The sequence below is a fragment of the Camellia sinensis genome, unplaced genomic scaffold (genome assembly GCF_055761805.1).
Source record: "Camellia sinensis isolate YWXY unplaced genomic scaffold, ASM5576180v1 Unanchor10, whole genome shotgun sequence".
NCBI lineage: Eukaryota > Viridiplantae > Streptophyta > Magnoliopsida > Ericales > Theaceae > Camellia > Camellia sinensis.
This window is the reverse complement of record NW_028128988.1, coordinates 1,828,060-1,846,506: the sequence shown is the minus strand read 5'-3', so window position 1 is coordinate 1,846,506 and position 18,447 is coordinate 1,828,060. Positions and strand designations below refer to the sequence as shown.

The 18,447-nt window shown below is 34.6% G+C and overlaps 1 long non-coding RNA gene across 14 annotated transcripts; it reads right to left on the bottom strand.

Annotated features, from left to right (window-relative positions):
• Nucleotides 1–4,818: 4,818 nt before the first annotated feature.
• Nucleotides 4,819–13,063, bottom strand: LOC145814482 (uncharacterized). 14 transcript variants are annotated; one of them, XR_014357838.1, is made up of 6 exons: nt 12,873–13,063; nt 12,384–12,468; nt 12,164–12,246; nt 10,504–10,643; nt 9,138–9,226; nt 4,819–5,050 (listed from the first exon to the last, which is right to left on the bottom strand). It is a non-coding gene; the product is annotated as an uncharacterized LOC145814482 (long non-coding RNA). The 14 variants fall into 14 exon arrangements; XR_014357831.1 differs by having other exon boundaries at nt 9,185–9,226; XR_014357834.1 differs by having other exon boundaries at nt 12,593–13,058.
• Nucleotides 13,064–18,447: the final 5,384 nt, after the last annotated feature.

Sequence of the window (18,447 nt, the reverse complement as noted above, 5' to 3'; positions counted from 1 at the left end):
TTTGGAGTAGACCCAGTTGCTCCTTTTCAGTTTATACAATTTGGGTTCTATTTTTCACTGAATTAATCTTAGTATTTTTTTTTTTTTTGAAAATGAAAACAGAGTGAATCTATTTTTGGCTTATTGGCTAGTGAAAAATTTGAAGTCATTGTTAGAGTTTAGGCTATTAGGCATAGGCCTAGATTTTTGTTGTTTTTGTGGGATTTTTCTAATTTTTCACTTGAATCTTCAGTTCTTCAACTCTATAGAACAAACCCATTTCCAAATTTAGGACCTAGTTAAAAAGACTCCCATTGCTTGCAATTTTCTACTTTGTCTGTGTTTTCTTTTTCTTGTTTAGAGATTTGAACATTTGAGCCCATGCTGCTTCAGCACTCAGTTGGGTTTGTTGATCTGATGCAGATTTACTTTGTTAATAAGACAGAGGGAGAGACTGTTGATGTTCGTCGCCGACTTGGATTCACCGCCAATTGTCGTTCACCAGAGCTTCGAAGAGGGAGAAAAAAAGTGAATGGGAGGAACTCTGTTGCTGTGTTGAATGAAATGAAATGAAATTTTTATTTTTATTTTTATTAGAAAGCATCTGATTTGAGCCATAGCTTTTGCCTAAAGTGACGTGGCCAAATCTTGGTCGTTGACCGGAGGAATGGCTAGAGACACTGACTAGAGAGGATTTGGACTGCTAATTATTTGGCAACAAAATTCTTTGAACAATATTTATCTCTCCCTCTAACTTCAATTTTTAAATTGTTTTTTTCAACTAGTTCTAGCTCTATTTGCATGCATCTATATCTACTAGGAATGTGAGCCCACTTGATAGGTGTATTTAAAATATGAATTTTAATATTAAATTCAAAACATATTTTCTATGTTGCTTAAGTAGTGAAAAGTATTTTTTATTATGTCAATCAATGATCATTGGTTAAGGTCTTGTGCCCCCTTGTGTAACTAGGGCTATGCAAGATACTGCCTAATCCGTTAAAACCGTACCGATCCACATCAATCCATACCGCTCTAATCGCTAGCCGTGGTTTAAACTTTAAAATTTATAATCCGCCAATCGAACCGCTCCGCTCCGCTATAGTTAATACATATATATTTTTTAACTTCTAATGAAATATCAATGTAAAAATAAGTGTGAGAGAGATTTAAGATATGAAATTTATTACAAATTACTGGTTATATCTATGAAACATATTATGTAAAATTACTGTGTTATACATCTAAAAAATATTATACAAATTAATATTACATATTATGTAAATGTATGATAATTAGTTAAAATATTCTTCAATCCGCCAAAAACCACCCAAACCGCAATTTGTCAATCTGCTAACCCGCCATTTGGTTTGTAATTTTACCCTCAAACCGCCCAAACCGCACCACGCACATCCCTATGTGTAACTATAATTTCTTTTCCTTTTGAATAGAGAAATTGATACTTGGCAAAAGGAGAGAAAGAGGTTCATAAAATCAAGTGAGTTGTTCACTTTTAATAATAGTATAAATAGATGTATAGAAGATATACACATCTATCTATCTATTTATCTATACTATTATTAAGTGAAGGTTAGATTTGGTGTCCAAATCTTCTCCTAATACCACGTGGCATATTTATTTATACTATTATTAAGTGAAGGCTAGATTTGGTGTCCAAGCCTTCTCCTCATGCCACATGGCATATTTTTTTTGTCCTAAAAACAAAAATTACATAAAGTGTTGAAAGAGGTTTGAACCCAAGACCTTCCATTTCATTAAGAAGTCTCGCATCACTTGGTCAACATATACATATTAGAATATTAATTTCTAAATTATTTATTTTTATTCTTACTTATTCGAATTGTATACGTAAATGCGTGTGCCACCTGCTAGTCTACAGATATGGAAACACAATATATATATATATATATATATATATATATATATATATATATATATATATATATATATATTGTTATATATGTGTTATTTTCAATTTTTTTTTCTTTTTTAAATATAGGACTATATACATGTGTATGTAATTTTCTAAAAACTATTTATGACATTTTTTGTTTGGCACCATTTTTTATTATTTTTAAAACTTGAATATATTACGAAGTAAGTTTATTAAAGTAAACGGGTTAGTCGAGTTGATTTGTCCAATTTGCACTCCATTTAATCCTGACCCATTTAAACCCAACCAGTAAATAAACGGATTGGGTTGAATTATTTTATTATGTAACTTGTTTTAACCCGCTCATTTACTACCTCTACAAATTACTAATGCAAGGGATTAGATAAGAGTGGCAACTTCAGCAATTTTGATGAATGGGATCACTTTATAAATTAAAGTTTTACAAATTTTAAAAACAAAAAATTGTTGGAAAAAATGATTTTATGGTGACTTTATTGAGAAATTAAAGTAGGTCCCAACCATTGGTTGATGTGGGATTAAATGGGTTTACATTCTTTGTAATAAGATCTTTACACCACAAAAAGAATTACCAAAAACCATTAAGAATTGAATGAGAAATTGTCTCATAAAGTTGGTCTCATGAATGAGGTATTAAGAATTGTGTATAACTACTAATCCCACATTGATTGTAAAGAAAAACTTTGATGGGAATTTAAACCTCAAGATTTTGATAAAGGTATGAGCCCTTTGGGGCATCCAAATTTTTTTGAAGGAAGGGAGTTATAGATGCTTCAAGGATGGATTTGGGCCAAAACTATAGTCCAAGTTGGTTATGGAAAAATTGTCACGTGCGCGCGCTGCCCACCTGGACCGGTCCTGGCCCATGTATCGTAGATCTTGGGCTTAGGGGCTTGAGGAATGGGTTCAGTTTAGACTGGGCCGGATTGGTGGTCCACCAACCTAATCTTTTTGGGTCACGTCTGTTGCATATATACACGTGTGTATATAGAGTATATAACTCATATACTAATTGACCCATCAGTTTTGTTGCATTACTCTAACAGTTTTGCAGGAGTAATGGCCTCATATACACGTGTGTATATAAAGTGTATAACTCATATACTAATTGACCCATTAGTTTTGGTGCATTACTCCAGCAGTTTTGCAAGAGTAATAGCTTGTATTTGGTGCCAGCCTTGATGGCTGGAGGCTCCTCCTCTCTCCTCCATTGTGTATAAATAGAGATCAACTTCTTTGGTTGTCAACACAAAATTTTTGGCTTCCAGAATTATACAGTCAGTTTGCTTGCTCCTATAATTTTCTTCCTGTGTGAGAGAGTGCTGCCATTGTCGGTTTGCCAAAGCTAACAGAAGGTGCTTCTACATTAGCCGGTCTAAACCATCGTATCCTGGGAGGCAGAAGTAGACGTACCTCTAGCACCCATGGTTTAGGCGGCTAATCTATTTTAAGGAGACTGTGGTACCACACAAGCTTCGATTTGATTTCTCGTCTTTCAATATATTATGTGATTTGTATTTCTGTTCCATGTTCTATAATGTAATTTATCAAATATGAATTTATTTGATATTCTATAATTTAATTTATCAAATATGAATTTATTTATTTTATTTAATCATGCAATTTGTGCAACCATCGTAAAACATATTAAATATATTTTTCTCATAAGATTGGACGAATAAGTTTCATATTAGATTACCTTCTGCCAGTATTGTCATATACAACAGGTTCTGTACATTATACTGTTTTCTTAGGACCATTGTACACTTCCTTGACGTTGGGTTTCGAAAAAAACATAAATAAATAAATAATTGAATTCAACTTTGCTATGCATGATTAGATTTATTTAAATAAATAAATAATTGTTGGTTAGTTGTTTGTTTTATGTACATGCTAGTCTTGATTAGATAATCCATTGACTTTACATAGAAGGCTACTGTTACATGTATGAATTATTGGCTACAAATTCGTGTTTAATTTTTCAATGTTTATTAAGTTTAGTATGATTTTATTTTATGAGCATGATTCACAATTTCTTACCATGCTTTGCCTGTTTTATTGTGTTATAATTTTATAATATAATGTGCATGTTCATAAGTCACTACAAGAATTTTCACTTTTGGAGACTAAATTTTTAGTCGCCAAAAGTCAATTTTTAGTCACCTATGGCTTTTAGCGACTAAATTATTTGGTCGCAACATTAGTCGCTGAAAAATTGTCGGGGAAGATAATTGGCGACTAAAATTATTTTAGTAACTAAATGTATTCAATTGCTGACTAAATTTGTAGTCACCAAAAGGTTGGAAATAAAATTAAATAGCACATTTTTGGCTACTAAAGGTTTAGCCGCCTAAAGTGTTATGTTCTTGGCTACTAAAATTTTAGTTGGCAAATAATTTTTGTTTTGGCTACTAATATTTTAGTGGGCAAAAGTGTTCTGTTTTTGGCTACTAAAGGTTTAGTCGCCTAAAGTGTTATGTTTTTGGCTACTAAATTTTTAGTAAGCAAAAGTTCTTTTATTCTTCAGCTTTTGTTTTTAGCTACAAAATATTTTAGTCGCCAAATTTTTAATTTTTTTTTTGCTATAGAACTTTAAGTTGCCAAATGTTTGATTTTTTTTTTGCTACAAAACTTTTGGTAGCCAATTGTTTGATTTTTCCTTTGGCTACAAAGCTTTAAGTCGCCAAATGTTTAATTTTTTTTTTTGCTACAAAACTTTTAGTCAGCCAAACTATTTTTCCAATTTCTTTTTAGGTACAAATTATTTAGTCGCCAAAAACATGATCTTATGTTTTATTACAAAATTATAATTTCTCCACAACCTATCTATATTCCATGCAACCTGTAATACGTATATAAATAAAATAATACGTATACTATCAATCATTTCACAATCTGCATCCGTATACAAAAAATGAATAACTTTAAATGTCAAAGTCCATACAAACCAACTATTGTCCAAACTAAAATAATAATTCCATACAAAATATAGAATCACACAAACATCAAAGCCCTCCGTATACAAAAAATACTTTCACAAAAGTAGAGGAAGACAAAGGTAGCAGGATTATACAAAAGTGTCAAGTGTCCTCCATAAACAAAAATGTAGACTATCCACAAGTCCACGCCAAAAGCCATCTACAAAAAATAAAAAAACAATTGCATCCATTACGAAATATCAATTCAGAAAAACATAGGAAAAATGTTATAATAACATGCATTTAAGGTAGAACAATCTATAAAAATATTTTTTTCGAAATATAATCATATGTATGTATCATAAAAGATTTATTTCGAACTTGATTTCAATTTACAAATAATTTTTAGGAGCATACCTCTTCATAAAATAAATTTTTATGAGTAGAATGTTTTGGTGGTAAATTTATTTTAACTATTCTTCATTCTCATTTTCTTAATCAAAGTAAAATGAGTGAATAATCTACGGGGTTATCTCCATAACCATATCATGCTTTCTTAATACGTTTACCACCCAAATGACCACCGTGTATGATGAAACAATGGCATCATTCACAATGAAAAAGTTGAACATTTATTGGATGTCAAACTCTCCCTTTCTGGAATAAGTTTAAGTCGTTTCCAATTCTAACTCCCAAACTACGTGTGCTAATGACATTCCGTCTATTGTCACAAGTCATATATGTCAAGGGAAAGCTGGCCGTGGCATCCCTACTATGGTTCCGGGGTTGTTTCGATTTTTCGCTCCCTTAACGCCCTTTTTTGGTTAAGCTTAAGGCGTTTTTGGCTCTAAATCCCAACCTACACGTGCTAATTACATTCCGTCTGTTGTTACAGGTCCTATTTGTCACAGTGAAGGTGGCTGTGACATCCGTACAGTGGTTTGGGGCTTGATTCGCATTCCCTCTTAACGCAATTTTTTTGTCAAGTTTAAGGCGTTTTCGGCTCTAACTCCCAACCTAAACGTGGTAATTACATTCCGTCTACTGTCACAGGTCCTATTTGCCCTACACGTGGTAATTACATTCTGTCTGTTGTCACAGGTCCTATTTGTCACAACAATGGTGGCCGTGATATCGGTGCGGCAGTTCGGCGGTTGATTCGCATTTTCGCCCCCTTAATGCCCTCTTTCGATTAAGTTTAAGGCGTTTTCGGCTTTAACTTCCAACCTAAATGTGCTAATTACATTCCGTCTGTTGTCATAGGTTCTATTTTCCATGAGAAAGGTGGCCGTGACAACCCTACGATGGTTCGAAAGCTATTTTGCATTTTCGCCCCCCTTAACGCACTCTTTCGGTTAAGCTTAAGGCGTTTTTGGCTCTAACTCCCAACCTACACATGATAATTACATTCTGTATGTTGTCATAGGTCCTATTTGTCAAAAGGAAGGTGGCCGTAACATCCATATGGTGGTTCGGGAGCGGATTCGCATTTTCGCCCCTTAACGCCCCTTTTCGGTTAACTTTAAGGAATTTTTGGCTCTAACTCCCAACCTAAACGTGCTAATTAGATGTCGTCTGCTGTCACAGGTTCTATTTGCCACGAGAAAGGTGGCTGTGACATCTGTATGCTGGTTCGGAAGCGGTTTCGCATTTTCGCCCCCTTAAAGCCCTTTTTCAGTTAAGTTTAGGGTGTTTTTAGCTCTAACTCCCAACCTAAATTTGCTAATTACATTCCGTCTATTGTCACAGGTCCTATTTGCCACGGGGTAGGTGGCCGTGACATCTGTATGCTAGTTTGCCAGCTGTTTCGCATTTTCACCCCCTTAACACCTTTTTTCGATTAAGTTTAAGGTGTTTTTTCCTCTAACTCCCAACCTACACGTGCTACACGTGCTAATTACATTTCATCTATGGTTCGGGGGTTCATTCGCATTTTCGCCCCCTTAACGCCCTCTTTCGATTAAGTTTAAGGCATTTTTGGCTCTAACTTCCAACCTAAACGTACTAATTACATTCCGTCTGTTGTCACAGGTCCTATTTGCCATGAGAAAGGTGGCCGTGACATCTGTATGCTGGTTTGGAAGTTGTTTCGCATTTTCGCCCCCTTAATGCGCTTTTTCGATTAAGTTCATGGTGTTTTTGGCTCTAACTCCCAACCTACACATGCTAATTACATTTCGTCTATTGTCACAGGTCTTATTTGTCACGGCAAAGGTAGCCGTCTCATCCGTACAGTGGTTCGGGGGCTGATTCGCATTTTCGCCCCCTTAATGCCCTCTTTCGGTTAAGTTTAAGGCGTTTTTGGCTCTAACTCCCAACCTAAATGTACTAATTACATTCTGTCTATTGTCACAAGTCTTATTTTCCATGGGGAAGGTGGCCGTGACATCTGTATGCTGGTTCGGAAGCTGTTCCGCATTTTCGCCCCCTTAGCGTCCTTTTTCGGTTAAGTTTAAGGTGTTTTTGGCTCTAACTCCCAACCTACACGTGTTAATTACGTTCCGTCTATTATCACAAATCCTATTTTTCATGGCAAAGGTGGCTATGACATCCGTACGGTGGTTTGGGGGCTGATTCGCATTTTCGCCCTCTCAACGCCCGTTTTCAGTTAAGTTTAAGGGGTTTTCAGCTCTAACTCCCAACCTAAACATGCTAATTACATTCCGTCTGCTGTCACAGGTCCTATTTGCCACAGGAAAGGTGGTTGTGACATTTTTACGCTGGTTCGGAAGCTGTTTCTCATTTTAGCCCCCTTAACGCCATTTTTCGGTTAAGTTTAAGGCGTTTTCGGCTCTAACTCCCAACCAACTTGTGCTAATTACATTCCTTCTGTTGTCATAGGTCCTATTTGTCATAGAAAAGGTGGTTGTGACATCCGTACGGTGGATCGGGGCTGATTCCCATTTTCGCCCGCTTAACGCCCTTTTCGATTAAGTTTAATACGTTTTTGGCTCTAAATCCCAAACTACGTGTGCTAATTACATTCCGTCTATTGTTACATGTTCTATTTGTGACAGGTAAGGTGGCCGTGACATTCTTACGGTGGTTCGGGAGCTATTTTGCATTTTCGCCCTCTTAACATCCTTTTTCGATTAAGTTTAAGGCGTTTTCGGCTTCAACTCCCAACCTAAATGTGCTAATTACATTCCATCTATTGTCATAGGTCCTATTTGCCACGGGGAAGGTGGCCATGACATCTGTACGGTGGGTTGGGGGCTGTTTCGCATTTTCGCCCCCTTATCACCCTTTTTTGGTTAAGTTTAATGCGTTTTCAGCTCTAACTCCCAAACTACGTGTGCTAATGACATTCCGTTTATTGTGACAGGACCTATTTGTGATGGGGAAGGTGGCTGTGACATCCGTACGGTGGTTCGAGGGCAGTTTCCCATTTTCGCCCCCTTATTGCCCTTTTTCGAGAAAGCTTAAGGCATTCTAATTAAAGTGTTTTGCCACCGGTCTTTTGTGTGTGTGTGTATTTTTTTTTTTAAGGACGCTAACTACCCATCTCTTTACTACCCTCATCATTGACCTAAGACTATCACACTCCCATAAATTTACTTAATTCTACATCAACTCCCAACCTACGGGTCCGAATTACATTCCTTCAGTTGTCACAAGTCCTATTTGTCATGGAGAAGCTACCCGTGAGAGCCACATGGTAGTTCGGGGGCTGTTTTGAGTTTTTGCCCCTGGAAAGCCCTTTTTCGACTAAGTTTAGGGCGTATTTAACTCTGACTCCCAACCTACAGGTCCGAATTACATTCCGTCAGTTGTCACAAGTCCTATTTGTCACGGGGAAGCTGTCCATGAGAGCTACACGGTAGTTCAGGGGCTGTTTTGATTTTTCTCTCCCGAAAGTCCTACTTCGACTAAGTTTAAGCCGTATTAGGTTTTAACTATGATAAAGCCATAAATATTCCTAGGGGGCTGATTGAGTGCTAAATGAGAAGTTACTGCATGTGAAATCTGATTCAGAATTTATGAAAGAAAATTTTCATTCTCCAAGGGAGCTCCTAGTTGGTAGTGAAAGCTATAGAGGAAGAGCACCACATAAACAGATAGCTAAATGATTTCTTATCACAAAGTTGGCTAACATAAAGTAAAAAGTGATTTTAGTTCAAATAAGAATCTTAAAGGAATGATAAAAATAACCAAAACTGACCTGAAAACGCTAAAGAAAGTTGCCAAAGTAAATAGATAAGTTTGAGTAAAAATGAACACATGCACGCGCGCACCGATTCTTTTGACCTAATATTTATCTAAGGTTCATATGTTTCTTAAAATTTACAACAATTTTCTTGACTTACATCACATTGACCTTATACGAAAGAGGGTGTATCACAGCACCACTTACTTCCACAAAGTAGTCAGGAGTTATTAAGTGTAGATCTTGAACCTGAAAAGCATCAGTAGAACAGGTTAAACTTACACCACTAATGTATGAAAAGCAAAAAGGCACACAAGATAGACAATACTCCTCAAAAGGACCTTGACTAAGAAGATTGATATCCACATCAAGAATGGAGTCAAGATTAGGGACACTGACACAATACTGTAAATATTTTATTATGTCAGTCACTCATAAATGTTTTCTTGCACAAAATTATTCATACTTCCAACAACAAAAATTATATCTGTTATATAAGAGATTGATCACAAAGAACATCGTTACAATAAAAAAATAATAGAACAATATATACCTCATGATACTACCTGAGATCCCTAAAAAATTAAAGGGGGGAAAAAAACAGATATTGAAAGATGGAGACTCGTGTCAAAATGAATAATATATACACAATATCAAAGCATCCAAATATTTTAATTGCCAATTCCTATCTTACGGAGAAACGAAAGTAACAAACAAACTGTGCACAAGGTTAAGAAAAAATTCAGAATACCACTTAATTGCTCAAGTCAAAATTCATAAGATCTTACTTGATCCTTTCTTGTAAGTCAAATATTCCACTCAAGAGTCCAAGAGGGAGTGCATTCAAAGTCCTCAAATAAACCCAACTCAAAACCAAGAACTCTTCCTAGAACATGTGCCCAAAATAGTTCAATAAAGAAATCAGAAGAACAATCACACAAGATCTAAATTAATCAGAAGAATGTAATATAGATAACAGAAACGAGTTACAATTATACCAACAAGTACAACATTATGTAACAAAGAAATAAATCAACAGGCTAATATGTTAGCTCCACAATGCAAAATCAATCAGCAGATTGAGATTCCATGAAAAGTTCCTTCAGATTGGTTAGCCTTTAAAGCATCCTTTGTTCCTTAGGAACCTGTACACACCCTTCACAACTGCACTTGAAGTTTTTTGATCCAAAGGAATGCCTGTTATGATCTCTCTGGCCTTGTTACACTACTCAGAAAACCATTTAGTTTTCTACAGGCCAAATAAGTTTATCTGAAAATTGGTTAACTGATAAACAATGATAGTCCATTCAGTTAACAGATTCAAGACACAGACACAACCTGAGATATAAGTTGGATACAACTCAACCTTAACTGTAAATTTCTACGAGATTTAAAAATAAAAATAATAACAAGCTCATTGTGAAACTGAGATACGAACCGTAAATAGAGATTATTTTTTCCCAAATCATGAATCGTAAAGGTTCAATCATAATTTTTAAAATACAAAGGAAAATATGATAGCCAACCTGCTCCCGAAGAGCCTCTCTTAGATAAGACACAAGATTTGTTCTTGATGATTCAACTGCCATTAGTTGTTCAATACAGTCTCTCAATATACCATGCTGCCCTTTAAGCTACTCCACAATGCCAAAGCCATTGAGTTTTCCTGCTCAAATGAACATAATAATAATAATAAAGACGGTTGAAAGAGAGAGATGCTACAGGATATAGCAACCAATGTATCATAAGCGAGATGCTAAATAAGAGGGAGAGAGAGAGAGAGAGAGAGAGAGAGAGAGAGAGATAAGAAAAATATTGAACTGGCCCAAAAACCCTAGCCTCCTACCACATTGCTACATTTTTCAACATGGCTTCAAGCAACAAATTAATAGTATTGTAAACTCAGGAATTCAATCTATACCAGATGACCAAAACCATGTTCCCATTCCCCATGTATATCGTTTAGGCACCAAACAAGTGAGATTTAATAAGGTTCTATAGCTGCAGTTTTTATACCACTATTCTTTATATATTCTTACCTCCATTCCAACCGTCGCTATAGTTGTTAGATTCACATAGATTTATCACTTCCCTCAACTCTCATTCTTGACCTACATCACATTGAAACTCTCTTAGCCTCTCTAGTGACATCCTTGGTGTTGTCACCTTACCTTCACTCTCTAAAATGCTTAAAATACTTTCAATGTATATAGCCATATAATTTACTATAATTGTTTCTTATTTACATCCATCATTAAGATTCAATTTACATATCAGTATTTTAAATTTTGGTTATAGTTACTCGTGAATATATCAACTGATACTATTATTTAAATTCATGCAATACACTACTCTTTTTTCTGTACACCATAATGTATATGATTGGGGGCTCAAACATCTATATTTTACTGGATTTTGAATCTTGAATCAACATCACTGGTGAGGAAACCAGAGAGATGAATGCTTTGAGCGCCCACAACTGAGAAGGCTACTTCACCATTACTATTTAACTCCAAATTCAACTTGCATGAGCACTTGTTCCCTACCATTAGTGAACACAAGAACACTGCACACTTATCTTTTGGAGCACCTATAAGTAACATTACCCAATAAAATGATATTGATTTGTAAATGAAAAAAATATAAATAAAAAAGGTTTCAAGAGCTGTGTAGAATTTAATTGAAGTGCATAAATGTCTGGTGCAGGCGTTAGGTTTGTTGGATCAATAAGACTACAATTATTAATGTTATGTTTGGATTATGATTTTTGATAGAAGTTTGGAATGAAAAGGAAAGCAAAATGGAGTAAAACATCAACTTACGTTTCAGTTGCAGTCAGGACAACCATCTACCCTGCATCTTTATCCAAGTATCAGCCAATTCTAATGTATATTTTCCAAATATGTGCCAATATAAGCAGGGTCCACTTCATAAATAGTCAGGTACAGTAACAAAACAATCATCTCAAGTACATGGCGACACCTCTATATATTGCATCACTGATCTATACACCATACTGCACAAATCAAAAAACTTAGCTTGTGAAAACATTGAATATCTTATCCAGTGATTCTCTCCAATAAAATAAACAAATAATATTAATAGTAATAGAAACAAGACTAATTACTACAAATTTTAAACAGATGAAATTAAAAACTAACAATCAAAGTGTGGAAGTCATCCAACCTATTTTGGATTAGCTATGGACAAATTTTGTTGCAACATTGAATACTGGATATCCACAACTGCCTTTGATGGTTTTCCTTGTACTGAAACAAACCAGAAAAGTTAAAATTAGTATATGGAGACAGGTATCTTCAATAGAAAACAATAATGAATTCAGCAAAAACAATTGCTGAATTGCTGAAGCCCAGAAAATACGTCAGTGTATAGCTAAACAACTTACTAAAATATTATAGGCAAAATTATCAAGCAAATGAGGGAAGCCATGCTCACCAACAGTGAGCATCCCATTTCATGAATCCAAAGACCTATAAAATGCAACAAAAAAAATGAAATAGATTAATGTTTCGATCCAAACCCTAGAAGTAGATTCAGGTCATAAAATAAGAAGAAACAAAGAGAGAGGAGATCCGAAGAGAACGAAAAGATTACCAGATAAAGAAATTGAGGGAGTTCGTACTGTTGGAGGTCTCTTATTCAGACGACCATGGCGATTTATAGAGCGAGAAACAGAGCGAAATCCAGAGAGGAATATCGAGAGCAAAATCGACAGAGAGAGAGAGAGAGAGAGAGAGAGAGAGCAAAATCGAGGTAGATTTGGGAAATAAGAGTGAAAGGGGATAGGGCAAGTTTTATACGATTTGGGGATATGACAAGCTTGAGAGAGAGAACGAGAGAGAGCGCGAGACTGAGACAAAGAGCGAGATATAACCTAGTATTGCGGCAGTGACGGTGGCGATTTGCAACGGTGGCGATTTGTGATGGTGGCGGTGGCAATGTGCGACGTCGAATGCTTCCCTGTGGTAAGTGCCTATGGTGAGGTGAGGTGAGGTGCGATTTGGTGGTGACTAATTGAGAGAGAGAGATAAGGATTGTTTGGTTTGATTTTGGGTGAGTTGTTTTTGAAAAAATTTTTGAAAATTTTGTTTGGTTTGTGTTTTTCTTGAAAAAATTTCAAAATCACTTTCTCTCTCTTACATATCAATTAATTACTTTTTTTCTCTCTTCTCTCTTTCTCAATCATTTTTTTCTCTCAAACACATCTATTCAATTATAAGAAAATATCAAATCATCCCAAACTTCTAAACTCCAAAACTACTTTCAAAATATACAACCAAACAAACCAAGAAAATTTCTAAACTCACTCTCCAAATTTTTTTTCAAAAACAACTCTTCCAAAATCAAATCAAACAAGCCCATAGTGTTTTGTAATCCTAAACGGAGGAGAATACCTCGGAGGGCGGCAATAGGTTTTTATTTTTCCACTAAAATTTTGGCACCTTTGGCGGCTAATTTCAAACTTTGTCGGCAAAAATGTCAGTAATAATGACTAAATTATTTAGTAGCCAAATCAATTCAAACGGTGACTAAAATGTTAGCCGCCAAAACTCAATATACAGCGACGGAAATTCTTTTTTGTCGCTAAAAATAAACTTTTGGCGACCAAAATTTTAGTCGCCAAAGGTAAAAAAATAATTTTCTATTTTCTATTCAACGACTAAATATTTTAGTAGCCAAACCTCAACATGCGGCGACTAAAATTTTTTTTGTCGCTAAAAACAAACTTTTGGCAACCAAAATTTTAGTCGCCAAAGGTAAAAAATAATTTTTTATTTTTCATTCGACGACTAAATGGTTTTAATAGCCAAAACTCAGTATACGGCGATTAAAATTCTTTTTTGTCACCAATTCTAGCAATTTTTAGCGACTAAATTTTTTTTTAATCGCCAATAACCAATATACCCCTACTAAAAAAATTAGTAGCTAAATATTGTACTTTTGCCGACTAAAAACCATTTTAGTAGCCAATTCCATAACTTTTGGCGACTAAATTTTTTTTAGTCGCTAATTTAGTCGCCAAAGGTGCATTTGGTTGTAGCGAGTGTTTAAATTTATTTTCATGACATGCTAATTAGTTTCTACTTTTCTAGTATCATATATATGTTCTTTTTTCCTACATACTTGATTAATTCACATGTTTCCTAGATTCTCGATTTGTAGGAAATGTGCATGTTTTTTGTTTTCTAGATTTTAATTTGATACATGCTTATAATTTCCTAGTATGTTTGTATGATTTTAATTGCTAGAATTATTTACATGTTTAATTTGAATTAAATTAATTTATAACTCTTGAAAATTAATTTTAATTTATCTTTGGAGTTATAAAATTTGTGTAACTTGACTATGTTTATTTACATGATTATTGTGTTATAATTTCTTATAATTCTTGTCAATTATTTTTTAATTTAATTTTTAGAGTTATAATGTTTGCAATTTATTTGGGAGTTATAAGTTTAATTGTATAACTTGTCTAGTATTTTAATTTTACTTAATTTTGCTATTAATTTAATTTATTGCTTTTACAATTTCATTCAATTATTTGCTTTGTATTTTATTGTGATTTTCTGCTAACTTACTTTACGGAAATACCTATGCGCAAGGGAATGAGGGGAAAAAAAATACAAATCCTAATGAATAGTATTTAGGACAGTAAAACCACAAATTTGGACTACTAACCTTTTTGATTGAATAGAAATACCTAAGCGAGGAAAGGAGTTTTAGACAAATACGAATCCTTATTTGGATTGGTTTCATTTTTTTTTTATTTGAAGCAATGTTTTGCTTGAGTTTTAATTTGGTTCATTTACCAATTTGTAGAAACAAGTTTTATTTGCTTATAAGTGTTGTAGAAATTTTTTACATTACTTGTAATTTGTTAGGATTTTTTTTGTAAATTGCATGTAAGTTTGGAACTTGGTTTGGTATAACCTAGTTTATCCCCTAGAAAACATAATTCTAAAAATTGTTTCCCATGGACTATGAGTCAATATGCTCTTAAAAGTTTTGTCAAAAAGGTTAACTAAGTTTTAACTAGGACCGATGTGACCCCTCCAGTCTTCATGGAAACATTTCTGACCATGTTCAATTCTAAGTTAAGTGGGGAGACTATTTTTGAATTAAATTTCCAACTGTGGGATTTTCTAGTGTTAAGTTTAATTTCTAGAAACATAGAAAGTGAAATTCTGTTGTATTTTTTAGAAACGGCAACTGTTACCGATGCTGCTGCTACTGCTGCTAATATTGGTAGGGATCAGAACTCCAGGGCATCTAGCTTGCCAACCCCTGCTGTTGTGACCTTTGTGGTCAACCCTGTTGCTACTCCTACTGTTTCGGGAGGCTCGCTCAACCATCATGAGTGCTCGGAGAAGTTCACGGGAGTGAATTTCAAGAGAAGGTAGCAGAAGATGCTATTCTGCCTGACTACTCTAAACCTTGCGAGGTTTTTGAGCAAGACAAACAGAAGCTCATGGCTCTATCCAACCGTGGAAGAGAATGAGCAAGACAAACAGAAGCTCATGGCTCTAGATACTTGGAAACAACAGACTTCCTTTGCCGGAACTATGTTCTAAATGGCTGGGCAAATTCATTTTTCAACGTGTTTTGTGCCAAGAAGTTGGCAAAGGAGCTGTGGGATGCTTTGGACAAGAAGTACAAGACCGTGGATGTTGGAGCAAAGAAATTTGTCATTGGATGGTTTCTAGGCTTCAAAATGGTGGTCTCAAATACCGTGATTAGTCAAGTCCAAGAGTTCCAAATAATTTTGCACTAGATTCATGCAGAGGGAATATTCTTGAATGATTCATTCCAAGCAGCTGCATTGAATGAGAAGCTGCCTAACGGCTGGAAAGACTTCAAGAACTACTTGAAGCATAGACGAAAGGAGATAACAGTCGAAGAGCTCGTTGTCAGGCTCCGGGTTGAGGAAAACAATAGGAAGAAAATGGGGAATACCTCTGTCACGACCCAAACCCGCCCCCGTAGATTTAGCATCGTAACCGGCCAGTAATCCTGGAATTACCGAAGGCCTCTGAGATAGATTAGCTTAATATTAGGGGCTAGCGAAAGCAAATAACAAATATACAACATCCATTGAGCTGTGCAGACTTATATGAGATGGAAAAATTTTAAATTTTTTATATACATATTTACACATCACTCTTACGTCATCATATATATACAGATTAGACGAAAATGGACTTAACCCTATTTACAAAATAAGCAAAGGCTTGTTTAACCAAACAAGAAAACAAAACTTGAACTTTATGCACTTAGCCATAACCACTAGACATGTTCGGAACCTCCACACGAGGCACATAGGTTGGCTGACAAAACAGAATCTAGGCAGAAGCTCTAGGCTTGGTCATGGGCCCGATCACCTACATACATAAATAATATAGTGAGCTGGAGCCTAGTGAATAATAATAGAGTAAAGATTTCAATAAATGATATCTATATCAAATTCAGAAATCAGATTTCAAATCTCTTATCAAATCAGAAACATAGTCATGTTCGTATTCGTATCAGAAATAGAGTCATATTCATATTCACATTCAAATCATGTGTGGTACTTCCTTTAGCGTAACATATCATGTTGGTCAAGCATATCAAGTTTCATAATGGAACCTTTGGCACTGGGTAACAAATCTCATACGTGGGCCACGGTATTGTTTCCCTCGGGCGAGGGCATATGCCATGGTATTATTTCCCCCAGGCGAAGGCCTAGGCCATGATATTGTCTCCCCCGGGCGAGGGCCTCATGACCATAAGTTACAATATTATTTCCCCTGGGCGAGGGCCTCCGCTAAGGATACCACAGAGACATTTCAAAGAATTGGATCATCATTCATGTAATCACAAAATAACCTTTTGTATCATTCAAAAATAGTTCATATCATATCATATCATAATGTTCAGAAAGTATTTCACATCGAATATAGCTTTACTAAATTATTACTCACAGATAGCTGCAGAAGCAGATCAAGCAGACAATAGCGCGTGACCTACACAAACACATAACATATACACATTAAAACATAATATTACTTCCTTGATCAACTTGACTTTTCTTGTCTTCTGTCTAAATAATCTGAAGATCTACTATGCTTATTCTTTCTTTAATCACATGAATCGGGTTCTCATTTCACGTATTCTTTTATTACTAAATTATTCTTTTATAAATAAACCAATTTCTTACTTGGCTTCTTAATCAAGTACTACTAAGGTAATGACTTATTCTTTAATCAACTAATTAATCTTGATTGTTAGCTTATTAATCTTTATTGAGCCATAAATCATGTCTAGAATGCATTGGAAAGAGATAAGAATAAAAATGTGAACCAAATGCAATTTTTCAAAATACTGAAAATAAGGTCTTCGCTCGAGCGGTCTTCAAAGCTCTGTAAAAAAAAATGTTGGTTGGCCTTAATCTTCACTCGAGCAGTGACTTTACGACTCGAGCGGCGAGCAAATTTTCTGTGCTTTCAAAATCAACAAAATAATTTCCGAACACATTTTCAAAACTTACACTCTTGCATGAACCAATTTAAACATGTAATTTTATTAATAAAGATGAACCCATGACTAATTTTCCAATTTCTAACACAAAAATCTCTTTGATCATTAAGATTAAAACCAATAATTTCATGAATATAATAATTTCAACATTCTTTTTCCTTGTTTTATAAAACATAAATTAAAGCTATAAAGCCCTTTCAAAATATTTACATCTAAGAAATTTAAATCAAAATCATACTAATTTTTGATTCTCAAATATAAATTATAATTTATTTCCACATTTGTCCAAATTTAGATTTAATTTATTTTCTCCATATCAAACCCAATTTCAAACCCACAAATTTTAAAACATGAATTAAATTTTCAAAACTCTTGAAAAATTCATAATGCATGTACAATTGAAACTTAATTTCATGTTAAGACAACTAAATTCAAACCCAAAGTGACTAATTTCTAAGTTAATTTCCATAAATTTGAACCTAACTCCATTGCATGGATCAAATCCTCAATACATCATTGTTACATGTAAGTTTTATAACACAATTCAAGAATAATTTTCAAAATTAAGCTCAAGCTTAACAAATTTAAGGAATCATAACTCATATTCTTCAGCCTAACTTGATTTTACATGCAAAACCCAATTTCTATCAATTAATATGATTGATTTTCAAATCTTCATTTTTAATCCACTCAAAATCCATTCTAAATCAATTTATGTCTAGATTATTTAAACAATATTAGAAAGAGGATGAAATTTGTTACCTATTAGTCTTCAAGATAGAATTTGGTTGAGTTCTCCACTTTCCCTTTTCTTCTTCTTTTTCTTTCCTTAGCTTTTTCCTTGAGCTTTGCATCAAACTCCTCCCAGCAAAAATGGAATAAGCTTCATCTCTTTCTCTCTCTCTCTCTCTCACGATTTTCTCTCTTTATTT